This window comes from Peromyscus maniculatus, chromosome 6 (assembly GCF_049852395.1).
Source record: "Peromyscus maniculatus bairdii isolate BWxNUB_F1_BW_parent chromosome 6, HU_Pman_BW_mat_3.1, whole genome shotgun sequence".
Classification (NCBI taxonomy): Eukaryota; Metazoa; Chordata; class Mammalia; order Rodentia; family Cricetidae; genus Peromyscus; species Peromyscus maniculatus.
This window is the reverse complement of record NC_134857.1, coordinates 127,210,390-127,235,786: the sequence shown is the minus strand read 5'-3', so window position 1 is coordinate 127,235,786 and position 25,397 is coordinate 127,210,390.

Sequence of the window (25,397 nt, the reverse complement as noted above, 5' to 3'; positions counted from 1 at the left end):
AGAGTCAAATGTCTAAATGCTTATAAGCTGCTTTGGAAAGCACATTCAAATGAAGGAACAATGTTTTGGGGATACAGGGCTAGGAAACATGAATGGAAGTTCACCACATGAGGGAAAGACACCTTCTAGGGAGGTGGCAGGATTTAGTGAACAGCAGCAGCAGCAGGTAATTTGTACCAAGGCATGGGAGAATACAGGAAATAACCTTGGAGAAGTAGGAAGCCATTCCCAGGTGAGAATCCCAGCCTTTCAAAGGACTTTGCCCTTCTCTGAAAACTCAACCATCAGAGAATGCTGTTTCTGTACTTCTTCATGTGATTTGACTGACATATAAAAATTTTGCTCCCAGTCTCTGAACACTTCAATTTTCATTGCCTAAAGTACTAAAATTAGGGAACAAGAGCTTAACTTTTGTAATGGCTGAAAAAGAGTTTGCAACTTTAGAAAACACAGTAATGTAATTCTGAACATGCAACTACTTAAAAAATTCTCTCTTCCAAGTCACCCTTTTTCTAATACATTAATTTTCTGAAGAGAGACCTTGTGGAAGCTTTTGCACAGAGAAAACCCTGTAGAGAGAAAAAGAAAATTGTCATCTTATCACTGAAACTTATAAATCAGGCAACAACAACAAAACAACACACACACACACACACACACACACACACACACACACACACACACACAATGATGCTGCACTTCTGTACTGACAAATTCACATCTTAAGACCTAAAAGTTCCTGTCATAGAAGTCTGCTTGTCCCCTTGAGATGATGTCACCCTGAAATCATTTTGATCATCTTTACCTACTTTGTCTTCATAGCTCTGAGTTGCCCCCTGATATCCAGTTGTTTATATTCACATGGTTACCAGCTACTCCCCAATGCACATTTGAATGTAGATGGTGTGATATCAGAGTCCCTTCTCTACTCAGCTCCATATCTGGTACAGGTGGACAGTGCATAATATGAGATTAAGGGATGAGTTTTTAAAAAAGTTCTATGGAAGCACAAAGTCTCCTCCACTGGGTGACCTTTCACCTTAGCAAGGATGGACTTCTACTGAAAAGTAAAACACTCTAGTCTTAGACATGAATGTGCTGTCTCTTGGAATAGTGCAACAAGTTTCCTGTTAATGTACACAACAACTAGACAAACACATATATTTGCCCTTTCTTTTCTTTAGTATTGAAGGCTTAATAGACTGCTTTACCAATGTTAGGAAAGCACAGCTCAGGCCCAGGTACAGAACTTCTGATGAGGCTTTTCATTTAACAATGAGAATGGCCCTTAGACATGTGGAAAGAGAAACTGAAGTGTTGGTCATGAGGTAGTCTTAGACTGAACTACAATAAAATACAAGTTCCAACTCCTAGCCCAGTGCTCATGTTACTTCTATATGGATTCCAACACTGTTGGGCAAAGAACTTAGCAATTTGGGGGCATCTATTTTGCTCTTGGGTACTTTGTGATGTATTAGGGGTAGAGAGTTTATACGACCAGCTAAGTAAAATTTATTCTTTTGTCAGAACCTCAACTATATAGATGAGCATCTCTCTCTAGCTGCAGAGTAAAGATTATGACCTTGTTTAATGTATGTCAATTCATTCTTTTTACTATCATTCCCCCCAACCCATCTTGACAGGGTCTCAGTATGTAGACTAGACGGCTAGACGGGCTTTGTACTCACAGAGATCTGCCAGCCTCTGCCTCCCCAGTGCTGCAATTAAAGACATGTGCCATGCCCCAAAAACCGTTTCATTCTCTTCATACCTCTAAACTAGAGTTATTAGCTAAGTGGTGGCATGTGACACAATTCAGCTCAACCCCATGGAAGTCGTGCCACTCCTCCTCTGTCATAAGAGGGGGATTTGTAACCTTATTGGCTGTTTTCAGAGTCCCATTGGCATAAGAAGTATCTGTATTTAGGACAAAACTATTTCTGGGGGATGGATGGTGGGGTCATTGTTTATAACCCAGTTCTGAAATGTTTGCTGCAAAGGGTCAGAGAATGAATACTCTAGCTTCGCCAACCTGAAGGTCCATGGTTCTCATGGCAACCATTCAGTTCAATCATTACAGTGCAAATGTCACAAGAATGGAAGGACTAAGGTTCAAATAAAATGTTATTTGCACATACAGCCACTGGTCTGTTTACTTCACTGAACTGTTATGCCCTTGTTGAGTCAAGACTGTATCATTCCATGAGCTGCTCCTACGTAGAAACTCCTAGTTCTTACAGAAGACAAATTCCTTCCTTATTTAAGCCAGTTTTATTAAGAGACATTAAAGAATGTTGTTATTAAAGTCAAATAATACCAACCTAATTAATTCAACACTTCATACACATAATTACTATAGTATTCACAAGTTTCCTGTAAAGCTGGTTTTAGGAGATTCATTATTAAGATGATAAAATAGAAATAGTTTCACTCACTAATTGACAAAAAAGAATATTTGATTTCAAGTCTTCAACTTTATGGTGCTCTCAATAATCTACTCCTCAGCACTTAAGAGTGGAAAATAGGCTGTTTCTTCAGTAATATTACCAACCACCACAAACACAACTAACATAAAGTGATTCCGTTACAGGGAGGGTATGTTTCCCAAATCTTTGGAAAGGTTGAAAGAATGAACATTGATGAACTGCTCTTGGACTTTTAGTTTCAAGGTCAGACCCATGTGCAAGAAACTCAAAGAGTGGACAGCAACTAATTTTATTTAGCAAGATAGAACTGTAGCCATAAATGCTTCCTCATAATAATAGCAGCATTGGTGCTCCCTGAATGTCATGTTAAACCACTGTGAGCCCTCACACTCGAAGCATTTATATATTAGCATATTTAGCTGCAAGAAAATATTCTCTGCCTCATTTCTGATGTCTGGATCCCATGCAAATGTGTCTAAGTAATAGAACCTAGCTGCAAAGGAGTCTGGGAAAGTATATATTTTAGACTCTCTAAATGGAGATTGGGAAGCTTCTCTTCTGAAGACTCAGGTTTTCCTTATAATGGCTTGAGTGTTTTGCCCACATATGTAGGGAAAAATATGGAGTCCTAGAGACAGGTAGATTTTTAAAAATTTAAACTTAAAAGGACCATTTCCTCATCCCCATCCTCATCCTGATCAGCTGAGCCAGAATAATGACTTCATAGTAATTTTTCACAGTACACTTGAGGGAAAGTAATGCATTCATTATTGGAATAAAAGTGGTTCATGCATATAAATCTTGCCCTTGGCGAAGCAAATGATCAAAGCCTAAGCCAATGGGAAAGATGGCAGGGCCATGATGCTCCGTTCAAGTTCCATGCAGTGGTATGGAAGGAGCTTTCTTTCTTGCAAATGAATTTATATTTCATGGATCTGATCTGGTGAGGTATTGGTCTTTGAAACAGGGCATTGTTGGTGGCATAGATTAATTAAATAGTCATTTAATTGTCCTTCAATATATTTTCAGCTATTAAAGGTGCTGTACTTGTACAGGAAAACATTTCAGTAGTGCTAAGAGTAAGAACAGAACTGGCATTGAGTACAAATGGCACTCTGGGAATTCATTTCCAAGCTCTTTACTTATCATGGCATGTGTTTTACTATAAGTAACTCCACCTCTCTCAATCTCAATTTCCACAGGCCTGAAATGTGAGGATGATAGCATGGGAAGATTAATGAGAAAATATGTGTGGAATAATTTGCACTTCTTGAAAAGTGCTGCACTATTTATTCAGGAATATTGTTATTTGTGATGAGATGGTGTCAGATGCATAAATTTGGGTTCTTTGAATTATTGGCATACAGAAAAACAGAAATCTAGGTCAATGGAGACCTTTTTCTCAGACTGCTTCTATTATGAATAAGGCACAAAGGAAACTTTCTCAGGGGAAAAATTGTCAACTTCTACAATTATTTCAATAAAGAACTGTTTTTCAGGAGGGTGTGATTTAAAGCTGGGCATAGCATCCTCTTCAAGAAAGGCATGCAAGTCTCATCTTCCTACATTTTTATGCTATCCTCTGGCAATAAGAACCACTTGTGTGTATCACTAAACAGACTCCAAGACTTTGCAGAGAGTTCATTTCTGTGTATCTTATTTTGATCTGATTTTTATCAAATTTCCCATCAAAAGAAATACCCATAAATTTCAAGTCCAAGGAGATTGCCACCTTTCCTTCAAGTTGGAGATCTTGAGTCAGCCATGGATGACATCATCTGCAGCACAAGCCACCTTGTTTCAGGATGACATTGAAAGGACAGTGCCTTCTGCAAACCAGCTGACGGCTGACAAATTTCTGTAAAATTCATGAATGCAGCTGCAGAAACAGTTATTACTTTAGTGTGCATAACTATTGATCTATTAAATAATAAAAGTAAATATTTAAAATGTAACACCACAAAAATGCTATTTGGGTATCCTTGGCCTGATCACTTTCTTTCTTTCTTTCTTTCTTTCTTTCTTTCTTTCTTTCTTTCTTTCTTTCTTTCTTTCTTTCTTTCTTTCCTTCCTTCCTTCCTCCTTCCTTCTTTCCTTTATTTTATCAAATTCAGAGATCTGCTTAGGTCTTTCAAGATGTAGATCATACCTGCTTCAGTATGGTTAATAGGAACTTTTGAATTTGACTTGTTTTTTTTTATGTGCCAGTTGAGAATGGATCAGTAACAAATATGTTCTGAAAAACTGATTTGAATTCTGAATCAGTCGGTGTTTGGCCCACTGCAGAAATAGTTTTCAAGTGTCATCTTCCTTCACAAGATGGATTGAACAGAATAAATCTCTACTGCACCTTGTAAGATTAGAGGGATTAGTCACCGGGCGGTGGTGGCACACGCCTTTAATCCCAGCACTCGGGAGGCAGAGGCAGGCGGATCTCTGTGAGTTTGAGGCCAGCCTGGTCTACAGAGTGAGTTCCAGGAAAGGAAAACCTGTTTGAAAGAAAGGAAGGAAGGAAGGAAGGAAGGAAGGAAGGAAGGAAGGAAGGAAGGAAGGAAGGAAGGAAAAAAGAAAGAAAGAAAGAAAGAAAGAAAGAAAGAAAGAAAGAAAGAAAGAAAGAAAGAAAGAAAGAAAGAAAGAAAGAAAAAGAAAGAACGAGAAACAGGGATTAGAAGGGAGAAAACATTTTTTTCTTCACAAATGCTCACATTCATATTAGGAAAGATAATATTCACACTGAACTGCCCAGCCACCAGCTCTGACACTTGCTGAATATCACTTTAAAATCTATGTGAGGTCTGGCAGGATGATTCAGCAGTAAAAAGTACTTGCCTTAAAATTCTGATGACCCAAGTTAAATGCCTAGAATCCATGGTAGAAGGAAAAAACTGATTTCTAGAAGTTGTCTTCTGACCAGTGTGATATACAGACACACATTCACACAGACAGACAGACAGACAGACAGACAGACACACACACACACACACACACACACACACACAAGTTGGGAAATCAGAAGGATCAGGAGAAACAATATTGTTGGAGTTATACAGTTATACAGTCCTTATGACCTTTCTGAAAGCATCAGCCACATGCCATCACCCTGAATAAGGAATTCAACAAGTCATATAATTCTGGAGTGAGTCATGGGGGTTTTCAAATAAAGGGCACAAAAATGTGTTGGACACCTTATGTTGCGTAGAGTCTAGTAGAGAAACAGCATATGGTACAAGATACCCTGAGTACATAACCACCTGGTTGCCCTGCAAAGGGCTCTACTTGGTCTGAGTATTAGTGGGAAACACACACACACACACACACACACACACACACACACACACACACACACACACAAATATACACATACCCTATGCAGGAAACTGAAAGAGATATTTTGAGATCAATGAGGAAAATAACAGGTAAAAAAGCAGAGAAATGTTATGAGTCAAAACAATAAAGCCTATTGCCAAATAAACTAGGATTATAAGATAGTATCCAAAATCTTAAGATTAGAAGAGGTTAATTTGCTCCTAAAGGTGACAGAGTGATGGAGACAATGTAACCAGGAATAAGAATCCAAACAGATGCTATTCTGACCTGGGAATGACTGTGTCTAAGACAGGGAGTCTCAGCACACACTGAGATTTCCCCTTAGATCTGTATCTGTAATGGCAAGGGATCCCAAAGTCAGAGACTACTCATTGCAGGTACTAAGGGGCCATGACCTTCTTATTTCCAAACACCAATTTAGATTAATGGTCTTCACTTTAGAAGAAGGAAACATGAAAATTTTATCTACAAAATACCAATGTACGGAGGAGAATTCAGGGCAATAGATGTTCCCGAGAACAGCTATAGTTGAAGAAATAGTTCAGAATATGTAATCACTGAAATGTGTGGCCACCAAGCTGAGAGGTAGCTATGCTTTTAGTAAAGTATCATATTATCAATCCATTTGATGAGGTCTATAGGAATTCATTCTTTCCAGAATGTTATCTTGGTTTTCAAGGAGCTGAAGAAAGACTTTATAGAGAAGAGAAAGAAATAGTGAAGCTTTTAAGAAACTGAGTCATCTAGACGGTGAGAGAGGAACTTGAAGGGAGGGATGCCGTGAGAAGGGCTTGGGTAGAGCTTCCCTGGCTGTCCTTTGTCGTTTTTAACCCAGTGAATCTTAAAGTAGGATAAGGGTTCTGCAAAGTCCCGTGATGTTCTTTGCTATGCTCAGGAGGACACTGATGATTCACACATAAAATCCTGAATTTCTTAAAAATGTGTTTTTGAATTCCAAAGGCATTTTTGCACAGTAATGGGGTAGAGGGGACACACAAGCTCAGGATGCAAACCCTCATGGGAGATGAAGAACAACCTCACAGAACTTCAGTGAGAGAGCACTCCAAATGTGTTTTCCTGAGCAAGTACAGGATTACAAGTAGGCAGACTGTAGACCTGAGGAACAATGCAGAAGTTCACATCTGTACATCCACCTACGTGCCACAAGCTAGTCCATCAACAAGCTGGCCAACACCAACTCTCTGTAATGAAAGTGTCAGTTTTCCAGCCGATGTGTTGTCTCCTCTGGAGCAAAAAGTACAAAGAGTTAACAAAATAATATATAAGACATAAATGCAGTCAGAATAAGTTTGTCACAATAGAAATGTAATCCACTGGAAGGTTGGGGAAACTTGAGAGTTATGAAAGACTTTGTTTTGCGTGTTTGTTTGTTTAATTTTGCCAAGGGTAAACATCTATGTTTATAGAGGTAAAGAAAGGATTCATGGAGAAGGAAAATTGGGATGGAATTTAGGATAAGGTATAAGAAAGAATAGATAGGCCGGGCGTGGTGGCGCACGCCTTTAATCCCAGCACTCGGGAGGCAGAGCCAGGCGGATCTCTGTGAGTTTGAGGCCAGCCTGGGCTACCAAGTGAGCTCCAGGAAAGGCACAAAGCTACACAGAGAAACCCTGTCTCGAAAAAACCAAAAAAAAAAAAAAAAAAAAAAAAAAAAAAAGAAAGAATAGATAGGAGTAGATAATAGCTTTATCCCCAAACTTATTTACTTCATTTTAACTGTTCTTCTATTACTTATTTAAATATTAATGGTGAATTTAATTACATCCCTACTAATGAATAGTTTGTTTTGAAAAATTTTCTATGAGCAAAATAATACATAAAATATTTGTAACTATAATATTAGATTTTTGTGTGTTTCTGAAGTGGAAAAAACATCCTCAAGTTGAAATTATGTGGTCAAATTATTTATGTGTAATAACTGAACAGACCGTGTCAATGTTCTCTCCATCGTGGAAGTTATTGCACTGGATCCTCCCCTACAGTGAGAATGCCCATCTGCATCCCCACTCCTTTCTTACCAATGTGGCGGGGGCAATGGAAAAGCAAGCCTAGTGCATGCTGGCAGGTTTAACAACTCTTTACAAGTTGGCGATAGCTTTACTGAGTAGAAAAATTTGGACTCATGTTATCATTTCTTTAGAAATTTGGTTACTACACTTGACTGCAGCATTTTGCGTAATTGTGGAACTAAAGATTGCCTTGTTGTTTTTCCTACAAGAAAGGATTTCGACTTTTTGCCTTATTGAGGACTCTCTCATTGTGTTCCACACACTGTGTCTTTAACATAGTATACTTTTAACATAAAACTTTTCATTTTCTTTTGTTTAAAAATGTTCTCTTGAACCAGATTTTATCCAGGCACCTTTTTTAAAACTTTCAGGTAACATTTCTTTCTATAGTTTTTCATCTCTGCTCATGTATGGGTCCTTTAAGTTTTGTTTCATGAAAGCAATTAAATTCTATTTTAATCCTAATAGCACATTTAATAACAGCCTCACCATTTTGCAAAAGAACCAGTTTTGTTTCACAGAAAGTGTTCTGTACCTGACACATTTTTTTTTTTTGTATTACATTCCTTCTCACAGTAGATAATTAATAATACTACAACACTTGAGCTTGGAGTTTTATTTTAGAACTTTAGCTTTTCATTTGATGAAAATTCTCAAGTAGCTTAGTTCAGAACATGTGGAAAGGGAGGAGAGCTGGATTTGGACCATGATCAAGTGGCTTTCCTTCTCCCTGTGTGCCAGTATCAGTCTAGGCGCTCTTGTCAGCAGGTCATCTGCTCCACCTTCTGCCTTGCTGATAGAGCACACGACCCCACGTGCACATCTGTGACATTTCCTTCTCCTCTGAACAGCCTCCAGGCCACCTTTTGTCCTTCCAGAGACAGCCTTCATGGTAGCTTTGCAGTTCAGAGACTTAAGCACTCAGGTGCTTCATCAACAACTTACAGTAAAAAGACATTTCACTTTTTTCTCCTATTTTTCTGGTAATTTTTTATATTCGCTGAGAAAATAAGTGAAATATGGTCATTCTAACCCACCATCTTAAAGATGAATGTTTTAAAATGTGCTCTTTAAGGAAGTATCTTTGACCATATTTTATTTCATGGTAATTGGTTGAATACAATTATCTACTCTTCTTGAGTAAATTTGAAATTTAGACCTTTTGTCTAAACTATGCAGTCCATTGATATTCTATATTTTAAAATATATGTTAGTCTTTCATTATAAGTTATTTTTCAACATCTGTAACTTTATTTCTTTATCATGTTTACTCCAACTCACATACAATGTAATCTGATATTGAATGTTCAACATTTTAAAATCTTTGTGCAATTCACTTCTTTCTTTAAAATCTGTTTGTTTTACTTATACTTTGTATATTATTTTTCTGAATATACCAATTTATTTTAAACTACGTTGTCTTCAAATAGGTGTTATAGGTGTTAGAAACAACTAAGAATACTGCTTGTATTATGCTCACAGTAAAATTCTCACTTCATTAGGAATGTTTCTTTTTTTCCATTTTTTCAAGGCCTCTTTTTCTTTTTTTTTTATTTTATTTTACAATACCATTCAGTTCTACATATCAGCCATGGATTCCCTTGTTCTCCCCCCTCCTGCTCCCCTCCACTTCCCCCCAGTCCACCCCCCATTCCCACCTCCTCCAGGACAAAGCCTCCCCCAGGACTGAGATCAACTGGGTAGGCTCAGTCCAGTCCCCTCCTCCCAGACTGAGCCAAGCGTCCCTGAATAAGCCCCAGGTTTCAAACAGCCAACTCATGCAATGAGCACAGGACCTGGTACCACTGCCTAGATGCCTCCCAAACAGATCAAGCCTATCAACTGTCTCACCTATTCAGAGGGCCTAATCCAGTTGGGGGCCCCTCAGCCTTTGGTTCATAGTTCATGTGTTTCCATTCATTTGGCTATTTGTCCCTGTGCTTTATCCAACCTTGGTTTCAACAATTCTCTCTCATATAAACCCTCCTCTTTCTCACTAACTAGACTCCCGGAGGTCCACCCGGGGCCTAGCTGTGGATCTCTGCATCCAGATCGCTCAGTCATTGGATAGGGTTTCTGGTACGACTATTAGGGTGTTTGGCCATCCCATCACCAGAGTAGGTCAGTTCCGGCTGTCTCTCGACCATTGCCAGCAGTTTATTGTGGGGGTATTTTTGTGGATTTCTTTGGGCCTCTCCAGCACTTTGTTTCTTCCTTTTCTCATGTGGTCTTCATTTACCATGGTCTCCTATTCCTTGTTCTCCCTCTCTGTTCCTGATCCAGCTGGGATCTCCCGCTCCTACAGGCTCTCTTTCCCTCGACCCTCGCCCTTCATTACTCCCACTAATGTCCAGGTTGTTCATGTAGATCTCAGCCATTTCTCCATCATTGGGCAATCCTCGTGTCTTTCTTGGGGTCCTGTTTTCCAGGTAGCCTCCCTGGTGATGTGAGTAGCAGTCCAGTCATCCTTGTTCCACATCTAGTATCCTCCTATGAGTGAGTACATACCATATTTGTCTTTCTGAGTCTGGGTTACCTCACTCAGGATAGTTTTTTCTAGATCCATCCATTTGCCTGCAAACCTCATGATGGTATTGTTTTTCTCTGCTAAATAGTATTCCATTGTGTATATGTGCCACAATTTATTTATCCATTCTTCAGTTGAAGGGCATCTAGGTTGTTTCCAGGTTTTGGCTGTTACAAACAGTGCTGATATGAACATAACTGAGCAAGTGCTCTTGTGGTATGATTGAGCATTTCTTGGGTATATGCCCAAGAGTGGTATAGCTGGATCTTGGGGGAGATGGATTCCCAATTTTCTGAGAAAGCACCATATTGATTTCCAAAGTGGTTGTACAAGCTTGCATTCCCACCAGCAGTGGAGGAGAGTTCCCCTAGTTCCACATCCTCTCCAGCATAAGGTGTCTTCAGTGTTATTGATCTTAGCCATTCTGACAGGCTTAAGGTGGCATCTCAGAGTTGTTTTAATTTGCATTTCCCTGATGATTAGGGATGTTGAGCAATTCCTTAAATATCTTTCAGCCATTTGAGTTTCCTCTGTTGAGAATTCTCTGTTTAGCTCTATAGCCCATTTCTTAAAGCTCTACTCTACAAAACTGGAAAACCTAAAAGAAATGGATAATTTTCTGGATAGGTACCACATACCTAAGTTAAATCAAGACCAGATAAACTATTTAAATACTCCAATAACCCCTAAGGAAATAGAAACAGTCATTAAAAGTCTCCCAACCAAAAAAAGCCCAGGACCAGATGGTTTCAGCGCAGAATTCTACCAGATTGTCAAAGAAGAGTTAATGCCAATACTCTCTAAATTGTTCCACACAATAGAAACAGAAGGAACATTACCAAACTCCTTCTATGAGGCTACAATTACCCTGATTCCTAAACCAAACAAGGATACAACAAAGAAAGAGAACTACAGACCTATCTCCCTCATGAACATTGATGCAAAAATACTCAATAAAATACTGGCAAACAGACTCCAAGAACACATCAAAACAATTATCCACCATGACCAAGTAGGCTTCATCCCAAGGATGCAAGGGTGGTTCAACGTATGAAAGTCCGTCAATGTAATACACCATATAAACAAACTCAAAGAAAAAAACCACATGATCATCTCCCTAGATGCAGAAAAGGCATTTGACAAAATCCAACACCCCTTCATGATAAAGGTCTTGGAGCAATCAGGAATACAAGGAACATACCTAAACATAATAAAGGCAATTTACAGCCAGCCAACAGCCAACATCAAATTAAATGGAGAGAAACTCAAAGCAATTCCACTAAAATCAAGAACGAGGCAAGGCTGTCCACTCTCCCCATACTTATTCAATATAGTACTTGAAGTTCTAGCCAGAGCAATAAGACAACATAAGGAGATTAAGGGGATACAAATTGGAAAGGAAGAAGTCAAGCTTTCCCTATTTGCAGATGACATGATAGTATACTTGAGTGACCCCAAAGATTCCATCAAGGAACTGATACAGCTTATAAACACCTTCAGCAACATAGCAGGATACAAGATCAACTCAAAAAAATCAGTAGCCCTCCTATATGCAATGGACAAAGAAGCTGAGAAAGAAATCAGAGATACATCACCATTTACAATAGCCACAAACGACATAAAATACCTTGGGGTAACACTAACCAAGCAAGTGAAGGACCTATAGGACAAGAACTTTAAGTCCCTGAAAAAAGAAATTGAAGAAGATATCAGAAAATGGAAAGATCTCCCATGCTCATGGATAGGCAGGACTAACATAGTAAAAATGGCAATTTTACCAAAAGCAATCTACAGATTCAATGCAATCCCCATCAAAATACCAACACAATTCTTCACAGACCTGGAAAGACTAATACTTCATATGGAAAAACAAAAAACCCAGGATAGCCAAAAGAATCCTGTACAATAAAACAACCTCTGGAGGCATCACAATCCCTGACTTCAAGCTCTACTATACAGCTACAGTAATAAAAACAGCTTGGTATTAGCATAAAAACCAACATGTGGACCAATAGAATCAAATTGAAGACCCTGACATTAATCTGCACACCTATGAACATATAATTTTTGACAAAGAAGCCAAAAGTGTACAGTGAAAAAAAGAAAGCATCTTCAACAAATGGTGCTGGCATAACTGGATATCAACGTGTAGAAGGCTGCAAATAGATCCATATCTGTCACCATGCACAAAACTTAAGTCCAAGTGGATCAAGGACCTCAACATAAATCCAGCTACTCTGAACCTGCTAGAAGAGAAAGTAGAAAGTAGTCTTGAATGCATTGGCATAGGAGATCACTTCCTAATTATAACACTAGTAGCACAGACACTGAGAGAAACAATCAATCGATGGGACCTCTTGAAACTGAGAAGCTTTTGTAGAGCAAAGGATATGGTCAACAAGGCAAAGCAACAGCCTACAGAATGGGAAAAGGTCTTCACCAACCCCACATCTGACAGAGGACTGATATCCAGAATATATAAGGAACTCAGGAATGTTTCTAACACTGGCTTTGATTCTCTATTTAATGCTATAGTTTTAACTATATTTTTAACTGTATTTCCTGTATTTTAAAAATTCCATATGAATAACTTCATTATTTCATTGTCTATTGTCTTTACTTTGAAGAGTTTGCATGGTCCCTCCTGGATTGTACACATAAGTGCCCAATGAGGCTAGATATGAACTGGAGTTACAAGCAGTTGTAAGATGCCTACCATGGGTGCTGGACTCTAAACTCAGGTCTTCTGAAACAGCAGTACTAGTTCACAAATGATGAGTACCTCTGCAGCTCCCGTAATTTTCATCTCTTAATTAATTGCATTACAGCTTAAGGACATATAGTCTTATAGCCACTTGTATATTTTGTTTGCTTTTATTTCATTTTTATTGAAAAGAGTGGTTAATATATGGCAAACCTTTTCTAATTCTTTCAATAATAATGTTAGCAAATAATGAAAATTCTCATTTTAGCTTACCTACCTCTGTGTATAATAAACAGAAGTGGTACATTACCCTTAGTTTCAAGAAAGAGGCAATAAAGAGCTGTGGAATATTGGAAAGCAAGTGAAGACCAAAGGTCTGTCTAGGTGCTGAGATAAGAAATGGAGGAATGCTAACCAAGCTTGAGCTGAGTGTGGAAGTCCTCTCTTGGACTTCTTTCCAAAAGTCCTCACCTTCCAGATACAGCTTCATTGGCGCTTATGTGAGGATCCCATTTCAAACTGCTGCACTTACCACTACATACACAAACTTCTTAGTCCCCCGACTCTGTTTCACTTTTCCATGGCATTTATCACAGTTCATGTTGATGGACGCTTTAGTCATGTGCCATGCTCATTGTTGACGCTCTATTTTCCTCCACTACAGTGTGAAGTGTCCAAGCCCAGTTGTATCTGTTTCTTTGGGTCATGGGTAGAGCTCAATAATTATAAGTAAAGGTAGTGAAGTGATAAAAAGTGAGACAATATATAGGAGATAAAGACTCTAGATTATTCTGGAAACACAAACACAGGCACAGAGATCTGGAAGCATATCCAACAAATCACTGACCATGAATTCCAGTTGCAATTATTAGAATTGAAGTCTTTGACTGTGAGGAGATGTATTTTCTAACAAGAATGGTTTTTGTATTTTAAACTTTATAGTGTGTACGTAATTCGAATGTGCTAAAAACTGTGTTTGGAATGACAAAAAAGAAAAGAAAACCCTCTGGAAGATTTAAATGTTTCCACAGGCTAGTAAAGCAGCCTTATTATACAAGAAATTATCACTAAACTATTGACTTAGAAGCCACGCTAAAAGAACAGACTTAGAAATTAGAAAACTAGATACACAGCTGGTGTGGACTGCCTCGCTTATGTATGGCCTGGCGAGGGAGGCAGTTCAGCCCCGGAGAGACCAGGGGAGTGGAACAGGAGTTACGCTGGTGAAAAGAAAGGTAAAATTAAACCAATTTCTACCGGGCCTAGTTGTTTTCCTCACCACAATGACAAAAGCATCTGACAGAAAGAAAAGAAGGGTCTCTTCTGGTACCAGTTTTAGAGGGCTCCAGTCAATCATGTACCCGAAGGCATCGTGGTAGCATCACATAGTGGAGGGTGTTGCATCATGGCTAGCCATGAAGCCGCTGATGTGAGCAAGAACCAGAAACTAGGATAATCTACATTGGCCTGCTTCTCCCAGGTAGGCCTCACATCCAAAAGTTTGTACAAATGTACAAATCAGTGCCACCAACTGGCAAACAGGATTCAAGCACAGGAATCTAGTGAGAAAATTTCACATCTAAACCATAACCATAACAAACCTTCTATGAAAAGAGAAAATGTAAACAGACTTGTGGCTATGGAAACATTGTGTGCTCACCACAGAAAATACCAGAAACAAATGTTAAGCCCAATGCTATCTTGGGAAAAACCTTAAATATGAAGGATACTGGGATGAGACTTGTATTCCATCAAGGTCTTGTACAAGCAAAAGGAAAGCCCCGGTAACGGACCAAGCTCTTAAAACAACAGGACATGTCCAACCACAAAGTACCTGTTGTGTTTTTTGAAAAGGAGCAATAATGCAACTGCAAATGATGACTTTATCCCAAGTGACCCGACAGATAAAGTCTGCAGAACTCATGGATCACACGCAGAACTCTGAGAAGCCTCTGAGGGCCTGGGAGCCACGGCCTTTGGAAAAAGGGAGACTTCCCACATTTATTTTTATTGAAGTCTAAACACAAATCAAGAATACTGCTTCAATGAAAGACCCACACAAAATAAACCGGGCCAAGTGCTTACTAAATTGCCCAGAACAGGAGAGAATCTGTCTCTATATCTTCTTTGTCAATAATAATTAGCCCCTTCTGAAAACGGTGTTGTAGATACACAGTCAAAATGACCCTTTAAGGGAAGATATAATTTGGCTTACAGAAATCCATTACCAACAAATAACCGCTTGTGGAAGGAAGCACAGCAAAGCCTGGCATTTGGAAGTGAGAAGCACTAGAAACTGCACCCCCGGCCTAGACAGGGTTTCCTACAAGAAACCACCACACGGCCATTAACCAGCATTTTCTCAATGTGATGACACCTTGGGATGGCTTAACACACAACTGGGAGTAGAAACTAGTTGCTCTTTGTCTCCTCCCTAATTCCTCCCACCCCCACTACCTTCTGAATAAACTGTAGGGGAGAAAACCTAACCATCCTGTAATAATCATTTTCCTGGCTCAGTTTAGTATGAAACCAGAAAACAATATAACATCTGTTTATAAACCAGACAGGACTCGGCCTGCCGGGTCAACACAGAAAAATCAATCCATGAGTCCCAACCCTGAGCAGTGGCCTTTGGGGCTGCTTCAGAAATCAGTCCTTGAGAAGAACAGAAGGTACTGCTCCAAGGCCTGAGAACACAGAGCTTGAAATCACCAGCCTTGGTACTTGTGTCCCCTCGGCTATCTTACCACTCGGCCTCTAAGTGGGGATTCATGAGGAGAAACTGATACTGTCTTTAAGGAGGAGTGTCATGTTTTTTGCTTTTTGATTGATATCGTGGAGTACCTGTTCCCTGCTTGTACTGAGCTGAGACCATACATGTAGCATCTGGGTAAATTTTCACAGTAGCCTTTTGTGGTAGATGTTGCTGCTGTTCATCTACAGTCTGCTTAAAGACAGCATGGAAGCAGACCTGATGACAATTTTAACGTAGTGATGGGTGTGGATGACATTTATAAACATCTGTAAAACTATAGTATGACATGAGTATATTCCTTATTTCCATTATGAGAATGTCACAAATACTCCATATAGGGCCAAAGTTTGTTGCCTATATTCATAACTGAGGGAAATTCTGAAGTTCAGTTAATGAAAAAGAACAAAGAACAAGAAGCTATGGTTTCTACAAAGCATTACCTGACTGCTTTGGAAATATTTGGAAGGAGGCATAGTAGAAAGAGTTTGCATTCCCACTCCCCATAGAAGGGTTCAGCTGAAGTGTGGATAAGGCAGTGATGGTTTGGAAAAATAATAACAGTCTGGAGAATGTCTGTGCTGAGACTGTTATTGCAAGGATCTAAAAGTTCTTACTCCATGAACATGAAAGCAAACCTGTGAATGATTGAGGAGTTACCATAAAGAAGGCTGATATAAAAAAGACATTGTAGAACATGAGTAAGTGATGAGTTAGATTGAAATACTCAGACAGCATATAAGGAGGGCAACAGTTCCATGCATATTCATGTTTAATATAAAATATAAATATTTATTTTTCTCTATCCTTTTTGTTGTTTGGTTTGTCAGTTTGTGTGGGGGGTGGGGGTGGGGGGGTATTGTGTGTTTAAAATACACCTAGTAACTATAATCTCAATCTATAGGTCAGGAGAATTTTTCTTTTTCCTCTTCCTTTTATTGACAGATGCTTCTCGAGCTCAAATTCAGAAACAGTGAAACCTAATGTCTTTTTCCGGGTAAAGTAACAAGTTAGACAGAGTGCCTGATCAGTGCTTTGGTATGTTGCAGCCATTAGACAGACGCTGTGTATATTTACCTTTAATCTTGATGCATATAGAGAGAGTTCATGGTGATACTTTATGAGTCAAAATCCATTACCTAATTTCTCAAAATTGAGGATCGTATCCAAGCTACTACTCTTTATTCAGTCTTCTACTCAACAAATAAAAAAACCCTTCAATATCACGTTTTATATACACACACATACACACACACACACACACACATATATATATAATCTACTTCATATAATAATTAAGAATAAACTGATGCATATGTATACATTCTCAAATGTTCTGAGAATCACCAATGGAGAATGTATTAGATATCTTAAAGGCTATCACTTTGTATGAATTTCTCTTATGAATCATCTGATACAATCTAAGTGCATTGTGAACATGACTATCTTACAATCAATAATTCCGTCTGCCATATAAATATGAATAAGTCTATTTTGTCACAATTTAATACTCCTAACCCTCTCAAATTGCTCATGATCATGGTAGTATACAGAAATAAAACCATCTTCTAGACTTCTGCCAATTAGCCTCAAATTTTCACTTCCATTGTGGTCCCTTGTAGCATGGTGGACAATGGAAAGTGGCTTCCATTGTCTCCTCCTATGCTTGTTTCATTGGTCCATATGCCACCCTGCTGCCCTCCAAGAGATCAATCTATTAGAGTGTCATCAGGCTATGTGTGGTACTAAAGCAGTTAGTGTGAACACTTTCAGTCTCCTACAACTGTGGGCGCTCACTGTCCCCAGGGAACAGAATTCAATGCTTCAGGTACCCATCACTTGTTACAGGGAGCAATTTCTTCTCTCTTTTCTTCTCACCTCCAGAGCAGAAAAATCTTTCCAATATCAGGTTTCTGGGGTTCTGATTTTTTTTAAATTGTATTTATTGGTATGAACCTCAGCTCACAAATTCAAGAAACTAAAAAGTGTATAGTCCTTAATATTACAAAAATATATTTATTCCAACTGATTTTTCAGAGACTAGTTTCAACTCATGATTTCATGGCTTAATCTTTTTCTGTGGTCCTTCGCGCCCTTTGATCAGACCATGTATCATTTATCTGCACACACACACACACACACACACACACACACACACACACACACACACACACAGTGCTTTTGGCCTTCTGATTCATGTCTGGGTTCCAGCATATTTCAGGATTTATATTTTTCTTCCCTGAGCTTGTGGATGAATTGTGATTTGTCAGATACATCACATAGTCATTTCCTCTCAAGGATTTCCCACCACTCGCCCATAGTATTGATGTCTCAGGCTGAGTTCCTGCCACACAGGAAAATGAAACTCCAACATAGAAAATCCAGTGAATGGAAAACATGAGTCTGACTTGGAATCTAGTGTTTTGTTTCTAATTAGTTTTCAGTTATCTCTGCATCTATAAGTCAAATAAATGTACATGAATTCCATCAAGGATGGACTGGGAGACTGAAACTATTGCATATGTTATTTTCCCTAGACAATACAGTAAAGCAAACGTTTATGTAGCATTTATGTTATACGGGTATTATAATTAATCTAGAGAGAATCTAAAACAAATAGAAGAATTTGCATGGTTTTATGTTAATAGCTACTATGTCATTTTTTGTAAGGTGCTTTGAGCATTATATTTGGGTGTCTGTGAGAGTTCTGGAACCAAAAAGAGGTGATTGTGTGTTATGATAAGAGGTAGTAGTACTCCTAGATAAAGTATGCTTTGACTCTTGTCCTGAGAGCCACGCTGTGTTGGTGGTTCTGAATGGCTATTCCTATGTTCTAACATGTACTGTGTTGGAGAGCAAAAGAAAGGATCAGCAACCTGCTGAAAAGTCATGTTGCTCTTCAATGAGAGAGATCCTCACTGTCTTCCTTGTGAGATGCTCTCTAAGATGCTCTGAAAGATACTGATTGAGAAAGAAAAACAAAAGGAAAATGTAAACATTAGATTGCTGTTAAATAACCATGTTTCTTGCAATTTAAGCTAATAGTTATTCATTATTCAGTCAACTATTTGGTACAAACAGATAAATATTCTCCCACTTGTTAGTCCCTGGGGGCTTCCTTAATCCTATCTGAATTTACTTCCTGTGAATTTCCTAGTAATCAGAAGTTATAGGTTGGATACATCTTATACTAGGGACACCCATGGTGTAACTGCTTCATTTTTTCTTTTCATTTCAAAGGAAATGGTCCATCCAAAGTGAAAATTGTTGTGTGTTGTTTTTTTTTTCTTTTTCTTCTTTTTGGTGGTAGAGAATATTTTCCTCTTTGCTGGTCTTGTTATTGTTGTAGTTGTTTTAATCAGATAGTTATTTCAGACAGAAGCAATCAGGTTTCCTTTTTTCATTGCCCTCTCCCTCCCCCGTCTCCTTCAATACACGCTGTTAAGAAAATATCCTTGTTAGTGATGTGATTCATCTACTTTCACATGTAGCTGAAGCATCTGGGAAGATGCTTCACACAGGAATCTTTTCAGATGGTCTCCATAATGCCAAAATTTAGAGGCATAGCAGCGCTCTGTAGGCAAAGGTATTTTCTGAGGACCAATGTAATTTTAAGAGAATGAATTTATGATTTTCAGGAGGAAGAAAAAACACCTTTTGATTCCAAGTTCCACACCTGAGAGCATTCTGTGCTTCTAAACAGAAAATCTGGCCTCATTTTCCCAGGCAGCACATTAAAGACCCTACTGGGACAGAGGTGACTCTGGGTTTCCATGTGAGGGAATAACATGTTCATATGCTACCACTCATTGGCAGGCATTTGATCACTCAATGGAGACCAAAACTCTGGAAACAGGACACAAGACAACAAAATTTGACTTTAGGTAAGATGAATGAAGAAAGAGTATCCATGTTTTCCCAACACAACAGGACAGAGACACATAAATGCATAGTGGTTATGACATTGCATGCAAGTCCTGCACAAGCTTAAGTCAGACAAAAATTCCAGTATGGTGCACATGGAGCTACTGACATCTGATAGCTGATGGTACAGGAGAGTCTTTATTAAAAATTATTGTATGATTTTTGGCATATCAAGCACACTCCAGTAGCCCCCAACCCAAGAGTAGCTGACTAACAAAGTTGACTTAGTTCAGTAGAGACGGGGTTCGGGAGCGGGGAGAAAGCATGAAGTTGGATGAGGATGGATGGATCTGGGAGGACTTGGCGAAGGGAGTAAATATGATCAACATACACTGTATGAAATTCTCAAAGAATTGGTAACAATTTTATTTCTTAAAAAATAGGGGTTGGGGATTTAGCTCAGTGGTAGATTGCTTGCCTAACAAGCACAAAGCCCTGGGTTCAGTCCTCAGCTCCGGGAGGTGGGGGGAAGAGAAAGTAGAAAATAGTCATAAATCAGTTTAAATCTGCATTAAAAAAATAATTTCTCAAATGCTACTTGACTTCTTTCCTATAGAGAGGATGGGTAGGCTATAAACATTGGTTGTTCCCAAACTCAAGACTGAAATCCCTAAGTCCAGTCAAATATTAGAGTAAATTAATGCCAGCCAGTTTTAAATAAAGAAAATATAATGGCATGTCTTCTTTAATGTGGCCAAAGGTTTTCTGCTTTTAATTGAAGTCAGTGCAGCCCAAGAGAAGATGACTGCATTTTGTTTTCATATATGCCTTCTTTCCCTGCATTGGTCAAGTGAAAAGTTAGTGTTGAAAAGAGGGGAAACTGTGAAGAGATTGTGATGTCAGCCCAGCACTTCTGCTTTACTTGAGCAGAATCAAAGGAGTTGAGTTTTGCCAGAAATTTAAATATTTCATGGGTAGATTCAACTTGCTAAAAGTTGTAATGTAGGATTTTCTGTGCAAAAACATTTCCAGCCCACATATTGAGAGCTCATTATGAGAGTATGAGCTGACTGACCTTGAACTTCCTGAATGCACTTATGCCTGAGAAATATAGGCAATTTGTCAATCAGCAAGGACTCTGTGGGAAACGGGGGGGTATGACCCAGGTATACAAAACTCAGGCAAAACTTCATTGAAAGTACAAGATCCTTAAAGAAAATGAGTAAGGCACACTAAGTTGAACCTTCCACAATGAATAACATTCTTTAAAAGAATCTGACCATGTGCTTTTTGGCTATGATAGCTGTTACATGATATATGAGGGAGAAGCATAAGAAAAATCGAAGACCAAAAAATAAAGTGGGAGAGTAAGCAAGCACAAAGGGAGAATAAACCAAGATTGGATCTATTTGTAAGCTCCAGGAAAACATCAAAGATGAATAAAGCCCCTCTTTGATACATGTTTTGTCATCGTTGGATAAGAAGTGGGTACAGTTCCATTAACATAGTCCAAACAACACTCCCTCATCACACATATGCCCACAGGCCATCCCACATTGAGGCTCTCTTCCCAAGTGATTCTAAGTTGTGTCAATTTGATGGTTAAAATCGTAGTGCTCCCTAACCAAAACAGTACTGTAAGCATATGAAAGTTCCTTTGGGTATATAAGATCCAACCCAATTCAGCAACAAACAAGTGTTAGTCACATGCCAACATACAACAAATGTACCATGTGCAGCAGCAGTTTCAGCCAAAGTTATGAGTTTGGTACTCCCTGTACCTCTGCTAAAAGCCTTTCCAGAAAATAAAATAATCCTGTCTCTTCCATTTTAAATATGCTTCCCAGGAGCCTTCAGGTTCCCTGGAATTTCTATTAATAATTCCATTTATCCTAGTAATACAATATGTGTCAAACATCGCTGTGTCTGGGAGAGATTAATAACCTCAGTTTGTCTTGACATGAGAAAAGAAAAGATTGATGAAAAACCTCTGGAAAGAGATTTTGATGCCAAATTAAGATTTCAAGGTGAATTATAAAGAGCAATTTAAGAGTTGGCACATTGCCCTATGAAGTTCTCTCTGAGAGCCACACCCTAGTCCCTGTGTGCTCTGCCTTCACCCTGTGTCCTGGGTTCTCAACACTTGCATTCTAGAGGGGTTCTTCACATAGACAAAGCCTGTCTTGATGTCAACTCCAGGCTTCTCAATATGCTCCTCTCATCAATGTGCTTAGTCTTCTGCCTTGGGTTTTGAGACATACTTTTTATAAAAATCCTTTGAATTCCATTCCAGTGACTTTTCCTAAGGCTGCTTTAAGTTATCCTCTTGTCTAGAAATCTCTACTTTGAGAAATTCTTCTTTACTCTCTCAGAGCAGCCAACTGGAAAAGTGTAGGCTGTGACATCAGGCTGCCCAAAGCTCTGATCCACTGCCTAGAATATTGTGAACATGTGATAAATATATGATAAAAACATGAATTACATACTCACTTCATACATGATCTCTGTCACCCTGGATCAGAGACAGTGTGAAATCAATGCAGTGGAGTTTTGTTTGCAGTATAAGGTATACTTCCAAAAAGCAGGGATGAAGTTTGGGAACGGAGGAAGGAGGGGGGTGCAGAGCAAGAAGGTTACAGAGAATCCACAGCAAAGAGGAAGAGACAGGCTTTGAGAAAACTAATAAATGTCAGCAGCACTCATTTGCATAGGTGCCTGCCAAGGCCTATACCTAATTTTATGTTTATGACTTCATATTATATTTTGTAGATGAAATGCCATAAGTTTTATATCTTTAAAGCCCTACAAAAATGAAATCCTACCCTTATAAAAGACAATGGTAATGATATTTATTCACATTGCCACTCAACAAATGTACATGAGATCTTTAAGCTTTTTGCTGGTGTTGGCTATCCAAAGTCAAATGTGAAAGGGTAATAACCACTTTATTTATTAACATTTTATTATCAGTTCAAATATGTACATTACATTAACCTATCCAAAGTACCCATTGCCTCTTCATCTGATTCTCACTATAAGTTAGTGTGACGTCTTGAATGAGAAATATTCTCCATAGGCTGTTACAGGTGGAGCCTGGTTGGAGGAAGTATGGGTATGGCCTTCAGGGTATATAGACTTCTCTCTCTCATCTATATGTGTGGTATATACAATGTCGGTCTGTCTCTGTATCCTGTGTATGGATGAAATGCCACCACCCAGATTCCTGTGCTGCTCCTATGCCTTCTCCCATTAAGGAAAATTAACAATGGGGCTTCACAACAGCAGCACCAAACTGCCCTCCATCTCACTGCACAAGCAAGGTGCTAAGGCACAGAGCAGCAGAAAACCCACATAAGAAATGGAATCAGGTAACTCCTTCACAGATCCAACTCAAAGCCCAAGCCTGTGAGTGTTACTGTGGACAACAAAAGGTATTTTGTAAGAGAACAAAGACTATGGACCTTGATATGAGAAAATTGGAATTTCTGGGGTCCTAATTGGTATGAATCTTTAAAATACAGAATGTTATAGCACTATGAATGGTTAGAGCAGTGGTTCTCAACCAGTAGGTTATAATCCCTTTGAGGGTCAAATGACTTTTTCACAGGGGTCACATAAGACCATAAAAAACAGAAGTTTACATTATGATTCATAATAGTAGCATGCACATGCTGTGGGATGTTCTGTATGTCCTGTGGGAGCCCATTCTTGGGTTCCTCGTGGCTTTGCTCAGCAGGTCCACATAGAGGATGATTAGGACCACGGGCCTAAGTGCAGGTGTCTGAGATGATCTGTATTTGGCTGTGCTGGGGGATAGTCTGTATATCAAGTTGCTCTGATTGGTCAATAAATAAAACCTGATTTGCCATGGCTAGGCAGGAAGTATAGGCAGGACTAACAGAGAGGAGAAATAAAAGAACAGGAAGGCAGGAGTCACTGCCTGCCAGCCGCCCACCAGGACAAGCAGCATATGAAGATGCCGGTAAGCCACAAGCCACATGGCAGGGTATAGATTTGTAGAAATGTATTAGTTTAAGCTATAAGAACAGTTAGCAAGAAGCCTGCCAAGGCCATACAGTTTGCAAGCAATATAAGTCTCTGTGTTTACTTGGTTGGGTCTGAGCGGCTGTGGGACTGGCGGGTAACAAAGATTTGTCCTGACTGTGGGCAAGGCAGGAAAACTCTAGCTACAGTAGCAAAATTACAGTTATGAAGTAGCAACAAAAAATAATGTTATGGTTGAGGGTCACCACTACATAAGGAACTGTACTGAAGGGTCGCAGCATTAGGAAGGTTATGAATCATTAGGTTAGAGAGATGAAGTTGGAAGAAGAAAGAGGATAGATTGAAGGCATGGGAGGGACTTGTCTCCCAATTGCTAGCATTGACAATAAGGAGAAAGGGGCATAGGCCAAAGCACACATGTGACTTCAAGAAGCTTGAATGGTCCTTAGCTAATGACCAGCAAGAAAGGAGATTTGATCGTATAGTACAAGAAACTGAGTTATGCCAATAGCATAGATAAGTACACAGATGATCCTCCTCTGGAGACTTCTGAATGAAAAGCAATCCTCCCAAATCCAATGGAACTTGTACCAGACTAATGACCTAAAGGAATGGGGGGTTGGTTGGGGCAGGGAAGGCAGGAGGGCTGGGAGGAGGGAAGAAGGGGATCTGTGATTAGTATGTAAAATGAGTAAAAAATTTCTTAATAAAAAAATGTAAGGTAATAAACTTCACTATTCTAGCCTTCCAAATTTATGAGATTTTGTTATCACAATAATAAAAAGTTAATGTAATTATGTTGATACTTAGAACAGTAGTGAGGAGAAGAGCCAGGATTAGGGCACTGAACTTATGATAATCAGCTCACTGATGACAGAAGGTGCTTCTAGAATGCAAAAAAGCACAGAGGAATTCTCCTAACCTGCAGGTCCGAGAAACCAGGAACCAGAAAGGTAAATCAGAAGGAAAGGAAAGGAAAGGAAAACCAGTAACACAGCAACCCAGAGCCAGTCACAGACGTTGAAGCCTGCACCAGATAGACATGGTCTTCGCTTTCTCTCCTGTGGCAGAGAGTAGACTAAGAGTGGCCCAGACAGTCTGAGCTGCCACCCACAAACACACTTTAACCTCAGAGTTCCTAAAAATGACTGAAAGCACACTCCTTAAATATAACATCTTTAGCAAAGTATCTAATACTGTTTTCATAAAATATTTAAAATTCAGTGGATTCATGCTTTAATTTTGATGAAAATCCTCAAGTTCTCGTGAAGGAGACATATGCATGCTTCACCACTCTGCTGCACCTTTTACTTTACCAAACTTCCTTTACACTGGAGGATTTCAAAATACCTCTCAGGCCTGACAGCCTTTTTTTCTGACACACTTTGTGAAATTGTTTTTAAACAAAGGATGTTTCCTTTCATAACTATAATGTCATTATTACATATAACTAACTTAATAATCCAATATCACATAATAGCCAATTCATATTCAAATTGCCCTGAGAGTTTAAAAATGTCTTTTTAAGTTAGTTTAATTCCAGATCCAAACAAAGTCTATTGATTGTGTTTGATTGCTTTTACTGGCTTCATTCAAATCCCTGTCCTGTTTCCCTTTTCTTTTTCTTCCTTATGCCAATGTCTTATCTTCTTTGTAGTGACTCTGCCTTCTCCTTATCACCATAACCCTGTATACATTATAGCAAAGACTAATCATATTTGGGATCCTTGGGGGAAATGGGAAGTATAACACTGCTGTG